Source organism: Notolabrus celidotus, chromosome 18 (genome assembly GCF_009762535.1).
Source record: "Notolabrus celidotus isolate fNotCel1 chromosome 18, fNotCel1.pri, whole genome shotgun sequence".
In the NCBI taxonomy this organism is placed as follows: Eukaryota; Metazoa; Chordata; class Actinopteri; order Labriformes; family Labridae; genus Notolabrus; species Notolabrus celidotus.
In genome coordinates, this window is record NC_048289.1 from 16,243,401 (window position 1) to 16,252,800 (window position 9,400).

A 9,400-nucleotide genomic window follows, 5' to 3' on the forward strand; every position below is an offset into this window, starting at 1 on the left:
GGAGGACAAGGCAGATTTACATTTTGAGTTGATGATCCAAGTTTATGACTTTATGGTGTTTATGATTTAATGTAGAAAAAAATCAACTATCAGGAAAAGGTCTTCAGTATCTGTCTTGAAGTGTTGTGCATGCAGTTTGGAAAATACCTTTAAGAGCAGTGACTTACAATAAGTTAGATCTGCTGTAAGAAATGAAAAGTAAAATCCATGATTAAGTTTTTATAGTCAACTGAATAAAAGAGTAGAGTTGTTTATTGTTACCTAAGAATGAGCTCTTAATGTCTGAGTGTGTGTATGTGAAGCTCCCGCTGTTGAGCTCTTGTGCTTTCACAATCGCGTAACACAATGTGAAATCACACCAATCTCATCTTGTCATTGCAGGATCAATATGAAAGTATGATGATTAAAGAGGTAATGAGGCATTGCAAAGTGGAAACCAGTCCAAGTATCATTCTCTCCATTGAAAACTTGAAAGATAGAAGAAAAGAAGAACAAGAGAGAGGGGGCCAGAAAGAGAAACTCAACAGCTTGAAGTCAGGAACAAAAACAGAAAGTGTCATGCTTTTCTGTCGAAAATATGTACAGCAAATTCCATCAAGAGGCTGTTGAGCCATCTCATAACGGAAAGTTTAAGTTCCTGGTGGTGCTCCATGAAAAGGCAGAAAGTGATTTGCCCACTGACAGATTGAAATGGCCAAACGTTCTGCAGAAAAGATTAAACAGTGATTAACCCATGCAGTTGTTCAGTAATCTGTACTCTAAAATCAAAGGTATAATGTGCCCTCCTGAGAGGCTCATGGCCCTTTAATCCCTCCCTCCCTCCCTTATCTCTTCCTCATTGCCATTTATTCTGTCTTTTTCTGAGATCATCTTTTGTGTAATCTACATAATTTGATTAACTAAATTCAGTTCCTAAAATGTCACAGATTTCGTCCCACCTTTTTGAACCCCATCATAAATGTCAAACCAAACAACATCCATATGTTACAAGTCAAACCTTGTTTGTCATTTGTGAAGTGCTGTTATACAATCACCTTATCATGCTCTCCTTGATGTGGAGAGCTCCCAGGGGGGCTTTTTGGGGACCTAAACTACCTGGGCTGCATTGCATAAAACAGCAAAATATTTTTGAAGCTCAAAAGAAAATCGGCATGTATAGTAAATTCCGATTTTGATATAACATCACTGACAAAAACAAGCATGAGAGTTTGGTGATGATTATCATCACATGCATAAGCATGACATTGCCATTAGTTGGAGAGTCTTTTTGACATTATTTAGTTTGAACAAAAAAGAACAGCTGTCCAAGGACTTTCATAAATGCCTTTTTTAACCCTCCTGTTATGTTGCGGGTCAAATTGACCCTCTTTAAAGTCCATTTTAGGCAATCTATGCCTTCCAAACCAGCTAAATGCAGCATACTAATCTGCACGTGACAGATGAGATTTCGTGTTGATTCATCAACATCACTTAATACAAAAAATAAAAATAAAAATGTAAAAAATATTTTTTTATTGTAATTATATTTAGGGCTTTTTCAACGGACATATACAAAAGTTTTAACATTCATTTTAATGAAACATGACTGAGTTATCCTCATTGAACTATGATCTGTGAGAATTAAAGAACACCATTGCACTAGATCTTGATTTAAATGGTTAGTAATGGAGATAAAAAATAGATTTAAAAAAAATGTGTTTTGGGATTTTCTGGGGTTCTGACACTTTTGGATAATTGAATATGCCCCGGGTCAAGTTGACCCAGGAACATTATTGCTGTTCCAGAGAAACGAACATAACAGGAGGGTTAACTTAATCTATGCAATAAAAACACAGAATATTAAAAATGAGTTTTAAAATGTAACATCAGTACATCAACAGAACTCATAAAAGGTTCATTTAACACCTTAAACACTTCTGTCCTCTGTAGACCAGACGTGTTTTAAAAAGCAGGTCTGTGGGGGTTTGTGGGCTCAGGAAGGAGGTAAAGAGAGAGATTCAGAATAAGTTGAAGTTGGTGAGAGAGAAGAAAGAAGGTGGTGGAAGGGGAAAAGAGAGACATTTGACTAAAAGCTTGTTGACTTTTACAAGGTTCTGAGACCTCAGTGGGCTAAATTGGATTTGCTTATTAAGTCCCCTGTGTGGTGTGTTGGAAAGGCTAGTAAAGGTTTTGTCTGACCTTTGACCTCTCCTATTCCCTTCATGCTCCCTGTCATGTCAGCACCAGTGACCATGCTGCACTGCAGCTGACAGCACATTTACATCTGAACTTGAGTCTACTTCAACCAGCTCTGGGATTTGTATTCAGAGAGGATTTATATAAAACAAGTTGAAATAAATAAGATTTTCTGGTGAGGAAACAGTTTAAACTGATAATATTTGTATCATTCTACTGTATTTTCCAGTAGAATCCTCCCTCTACATTGGTTGAATGCCAGCAATTTGATAAATACGTTCAGGGTAGAAGGATGTATCTGAGCTTATGCTGCCAGTTTGAAAGCATTATTATCAAAGAAAACATTAATATGACCTGCAAAACATGAATAATTCAAAGCTCCTAGGAGCTATAAGCTGTGAGAGGGTAGGTGTCAGACCAGATGATCAACAGCCCACTGAATAAACAGACTTTTACCTCTACTTGTTTCTTCTTTAACTTCTTTACTTTTTCCACATTCACAGTGGGAAATATATTTGAATGTTAAGAGATAGCAGGATGAGATTTTTAATTGGAGGACATGAAAAACACATGTACTGTGCCAAATAAGTGAAGAGATAAGAGGGATCACTTTGTCCACAGGGGGCGCCAAAATTGACACAAACTGAAGTTCCTCACAGGAGCTTAAATCAATTCATTCAGGAATTAATTAAGTCTTCAAATTTTTCAGAGTATTTTGGGTTTGATTTTTTGACACTTGGGTTCAGTGGCCAAAAAAAAAAATCAAACACAGTCAAGGTTTGATAAGTCATAACATTGTTTTACTAAAATAATAAGTGATACAATAAGTGTATTTAAGTGAGCAATAGAAATGATAAACTGACAGTTTGAACTAAACATCATAGATATATAAGATAAGATAAGATAAGATAAGATACTCCTTTATTCGTCCCACAACGGGGAAATTCATGGAGTTACAGCAGCAATATATATATAGAAAAAAATGTCCATCAAAGACGACAGCTTGGCCATAATACTCCTGTCAGCCACCACCTCCACAGGGTCCAGGACTGAGCTGGCCTTCTTCACCAGTTAGTTCAGTCTTGCTCTCCTGTATCCTGTCTGCCCACAGCAAGTTATATAATTATATAAATATTATATATTAATGTAAATATTGAAATAAAAGTAATAAATGTACATTTTCCTATTTGGATTTGAATGAAAGTGACCTCACTGCCCCCTTATTGTCCTTATCAGGGGCACCAGTTTGGCATAGTGGCCAGGTCGCATACACCATGGACAGAGGCTATAGTCTAGGCAGGCTGCCCAGGTTCAACACCAACCTGCCCCTTTCCTGTCAATCCCCGCTCCCCTGGTATCCTGTCCTATCTGCTATCTTATCCTCACCACATAAAGGCATAAAAGCCTGAGGAATATAACTGATACTCACAAATATAGGAAAATATCTACTGTTGTAATTGTGTTTGATTTTGAGTTAGTTGGGTGTGTCTCTGTCAGTTGATAAAAGCAGGATACTAAAAATCATGTTGAAGATGAACTGGGGGGCTGACATAATCATTTGGATGTTAAAGTTAGACCTACATTTATCAAATCTTAACAGTGCTTGGAAAAAGACACCATGTTTATGTTAGTGATATAAAAATGTTAGAGCTGAGAGAATTCAAGGTATTATGGTGTTAACTGCTTTAAACTCTTGTGAACAGTATGTGCTTAAACACACCTCTGATTTCTCCACAGTTTGAATTCATTTTTCTTTTCATGATGTTTTTATGTTGGTGGTCACAAAGCCTTTAGTCTTGAATGGACCTGACTTGATAAAGACATATCCGGCCATCTACTGTTTCTGTCCAGAGTAATTAGATTTCCCTGGTGAATTCTATACTCCTGAGAAGAACAGTCCAGTGACTGCAGCTGCAATCCTAGAAGTCATGAAATTGACTAAACAAACCATGTGTGAAAAATCACCACTTTGTAATATGAATATACAGACCATGACATTCAAACATTGTGTTTCTCATAGATTTACTGTGATATCTTAAGTGTCATGAAATCACATTTTAAAAGGATGAAATCTGTGTCTGTTTTTAAATCTGCTATCTTAAGTCCTAATGTATTTCTTTATTGTAACCATATTATGTCCCATTAAAACCTGAAATAAAAGAAAAATCTAAGATTATTTCAGCCACTCTCCCCTGTTAAAGGTAACTTTTATGGTGTATGTCGTCATGGCTAGTCATTAATTAATTCCATAAAAATCCATTGTAATAAAAATGCCATAATTTTAAATTATGTTGTCTGTGATACACTGTTCCCATAAGCCCTCTATTTGAAATATTAGATAAGAGATTTACCAGAGGGCTTCCTCCTGCCATCTGGTTCTGCGGTCATTCATGACTGCTTCCTTTGGACCTACACTACAGCCTTCAGTGTCTCACTTAAGATTTGTAACATCTTAAAAGCTCCTGGGCATTACTTGGTTTTGCTTTCTTTTGTTACTGTTTTTCTCAGTCGCTTTGGTACATTTCTCGAATCATCCTTGACATTTGCAAAACAGTAAGTGCATTTCTCAAAACAATTTGTACAAATAGCAAAACACCATGGATTACCTGCAAAAGCCAGTATCTTGCTCAAAATCGTTAGTTCATCTCTCAAAAGGGCTTATGGAAAAGTACAGAAATATGACTGACATATTCTGACAACATGTTAAACCATTTTGCATGTGAAGACTTATGCAATGAACTAATGTCTAAATGTTGTGGAGGGTGAGACTATTCAACAGAGACCCATTATAATACATTTTGATCAACATGACATAAGCACTTGATAATGTAGGAAACAGCAGAGCATTGTACTGGTCCTTTGCATTGATGTGCCAAAGCATTTGCAACTTGTTCAAAGAAATGAGAAACTGCTTTTTTGATGTGCACAAGTGACGCAATGATGTGAAGATTGAACAAGTAGTTTCGAGAATTTCAATTCTGATCTGAGAAATGTACCAAAGCGACTGACAAAAATTGTAATCCTTTCAGAAATTTAATCACCAGATGTTCCATTTATTTCCAGTTCACGCTTTATGGTGAACCAACAGTGGCAGGAAGGCTGGGTGAGCATTGTCATGTGCTTCCTATGAAAAAGGCAGACCTGCTTCCAAGCTACCCTCCCATGTAAAATATTTACAAAATAAAAAGTTAAAAAAATCCAAAAGGAGATTTCAAAATGACATGCACACATGTATAAAATGAATTATACTTATATTTATGATTCCTCCGATTGATGACAATTCATACCTCCTGCTGACTGATGTACGTGTTGAATAACTGTTTTTGTCACTTAGAGCCTGAATACTATAGTTAGTTAGTCTAACAGTTTGGAGTTTGGCAGTAACTGCAGGTCTCAAATCATTTCGTGAATTGCAATTCTTTTTTTTAAGTTCCAGATTTTCATAAAAACTCTCCCCTTATTTTGGACAGTTGTTCTTTTCTTAATGCAAAATAAAGAAAGAGGGAGAATGTTTGAGTTAGCAACTAGCATGAGCACACTAACTGCTAACATGTTGGACCAAATACACCAAACATTGAAGATAACGACAACAGTGAGGGAGGTTAAGAAAAAGACTGCCGACCCTACTTAATATTTGTAGTCTATTTTGAGCCTATCTGAAAGTATTTCTGTCACTTTAACAGGTAGCGTTAGCGACAGACAGACAGACAGACAGACAGGCTGACAGGCAAACAGACAGGCAGGCAGACAGACAGACAGACTAACAGGCAAGCAGGCAAGCAGGCAGGCAGGCAGGCAGGCAGACAGACAGACAGGCAGGCAGGCAGGCAGACAGGCAGGCAGGCAGGCAGGCAGGCAGGCAGGCAGACAGGCAGGCAGGCAGGCAGGCAGGCAGGCAGACGGACAGACAGGCAGGCAGACGGACAGACAGGCAGGCAGGCAGGCAGGCAGGCAGGCAGGCAGGCAGGCAGGCAGGCAGATGGACACGCAGACGGAGAGACAGACAGGCAGACAGACAGACAGACAGACAGACAGACAGACAGACAGGCAGGCAGACAGACAGACAGACAGACAGACAGACAGACAGACAGATAAAGAAATATAAAATTAAATTAATAACAACGTGAAAATCGCGAATGTATTAGACTACTGCTCAATACTCAACAGCTATAACTGGTATTATCATGTCAACAATAAATTACTACAAAATACACATTTCTAGGGAGACTAATTAATATCATATTCCCAGTTTTCAGACAGTTTGGGCTGACTGGATTACATTTAGTTTTCCCAGTATCTTTATTTACAAGAATGCTTTTAGCTAATTTGTGTACATTGTCTAATTAGATTTGTGCCACAAATTAGAGTCTGAAACAAGGCTGATGGACAGAGTGATGGAGTGATCAAGCGTAATGACAGCCCCCCTTGCCTTCCTTTTCCACTGTATCACCATATTCTCCTTCCTCTACCCTGCCCCCAACTCACTCCACCCCATCATCAGCACTTCACTCAAACCAACAGTGACCATGGGCTGTTTATCGACTGGCTTCGTCTTCCTGTTTGTGGTACTAAGAGGCTGAAATTAGATCTGCATCGCCAAGGATTTGAGATAAATTGGGCAGCAGATCGGGCTTAATTCAATTTTCTCTTTGTATTTTTTGAAGGAGGAAGGGGGAGAAAAGTTTGTCATGATACAGCATCAATGATAACACCAGATTGAGACAGACAAGGATGGGTTAAATGTCGGTTTGATAAATTTGGGGGTTTGGTGCAATAAATGTTGGACAAATAACATAATGTCCTTTAGGATTATCCAGAACAGCAATTGATCATATCCACCTGTTGGCCTATTCACTGTAACATCAAACCATAGACTGTATAAATAATGGACGTAGTATCCGTGACGTCACCCATCTGTTCCTGAGCGCTGTTTTGAAGCCAATCGACGGCGGCAGCCATATTGGAAATGCGGAACTCAACCAGGTAGAGTGTTACGTAAAGAGGTGGAGTTTGAGCCTCTTAGCCAACAGCTATGTGTTCCCGACCGGGAGTCAAGTCAGTCATGTCCTTATTTGGGCAAAAACTCTTAATATCTTCTGAACCGTTGCGTTACAGTGTGTGCTGATAGAGAGATTAGCCACATAGAGTCAAGCCGTTTTTTGAACCAGGCTGTAAACATGTTAATTAATGCTGCACAGATCGTCTTTTTTGAATTGGGGTCTATGTGGTTTCTGGTGTTTCTGCAGCCAGCCTCAAGCGGATTCTCGATGAGATACAGTTTATAACACTTCCGCATGGGCTTCATCGTTTGAGATCGGAGGTTGCGGCTTGCATCACACCCAGAGAGGGTAATCAGAAATGTTGTTCTACTGTTGAACTTCTGAGTTTTAGGGAATGTAGTCTCAAGGAATTTGATGAGTTATTATTATTTCACCACTTTCATATTTATTAGCAATTTAAAAGTCAATAAAGAGTTGAAATCTGAAGGAATATCAGATTTTTCAAGTAAATATATCACATTTAGTAACATCTTAACTAAGGTCAGATGACAGTTAAGTGTAACATTGAGCTACTTACAAGCTAGTATGATTGTTTGCTAGGAAGCAGCTGAAAGCTTAATTTTTTTTAACTGCTCCACCATGCAATAGGAAATGCCCAAATTCTAAGCTGACATAGCATAAGCAAGGAATTTACTTCCTAGCTGACGTAATTTAAGCTACAGTGCTAAAATGGTAGCATTAGCTGTTGCATAGCAGGAGCTTATTGAAAAGAATAAGTTGAAATATGGCTCAATGTCCTTCTGGAGCTTTTCTCTGTTTTTGCACTTCAGGCACTGAATAATCAGGAAGATGTGAAATGATAGAGACTCTCATATAATCCTGAATTTGAACAACTTTCAATCTGCTAAACAAAAGCACAACATTATAGCATTTGCATCATTGAACCTTTAGTTTGACGTCACAGCTGCTAAGTGATTATTACCTTATTGATGGTAATAGTCCTAAAAGGTCATTGGAAAAGAAAATTCATACTACTGGCAGACTTAGTGATATCAGTGCTTTGCTGGGCCTCATCATTGGCGGCCTACTGTCCTCCTCCACTGTGGCTCCCCCGGGTTGGCCCAAATGGCAGTGGTACACAGGGGTAATCTGCCGCTTCCATTACAACTCCCTGGGGAGCGGGGTTAGCTCCTTAGCTTCTTTGTACACTCAGGAGTCAGGGTGTGGATCTCTTTCTTTTCACTATCCCACTTTGATCTGACTCCAATCCCTGACAGCTGATACTGTAGCTGAACCTGACACTTGCCGCTGCCTCTGTGCAAATCTGGACTGGGAAGAGGAGAATGGGATTGAGACGAGCCGGGCTGAATGCCAGAGTATCTCAAGTTGTTTTGTGTGCCAGACAGGCAAGATGACCCTCTTGGTAAACCCGGCCAAAGAGGTCACACTGAAGAGGAGTAATGCCCTGAAGGTAAACAAGTGTCTTGTGATGTTTTTTTTTTATACTTTTATCTTGTCACATGGAAGCATGAAATCTAACTTGGACATGATGTGAGGCTGTGTGACAGCTTCTGTATGACCATAGATTCTGTTTTCAGAAGTTTGCTGATAATGTGGAAAGTATGCAAACAAAACTTTACCTGACTATAGCACATATGAAGAAACGGGCCAAGAGTTACTCTCAAAAACTTCACAAAAGTACACCTTAATGGACAGATTGACAGGGAATTACAAAGTAGTAGTGACATATGGTCCCTTCACTGACATAATTGTGGTGACTGAGGGCAGGATAACCCTTTATCTTGATATAATCAATAAAAATGATTGATCAGTAATATTAGCTCGAAGCTCTTATGGATTTTGACAGTCTGTCTAGTCATGGAATTGACTCAGTCTTGTTTGTTTTACGCTCTCTATTTAGAAGAAAGTTCCCATGGCCTCAGTCACTGGTTAGTGAGCCTTTCGTTTTAAGCATGGTTCTTTCATTTGGAAAAACCAAGTGAATATGTTTTAACTTCGGATACCCAATTGCTCTATCTCTATCCAGGTTGACTGAACTTTGAGGACACAATCTTTCAATCACAGGTGGTCACACTAAAGCATACCCTGCTCCCTCCTAGATTTCACTATAAATTCCTGAGTCGAAGAAAACTAGAAATCAGAGACTGAAATTATCGTTCAAAAGTGTTTTCTGAAGCAAACACTTCAGCACTATCTTCAATTTT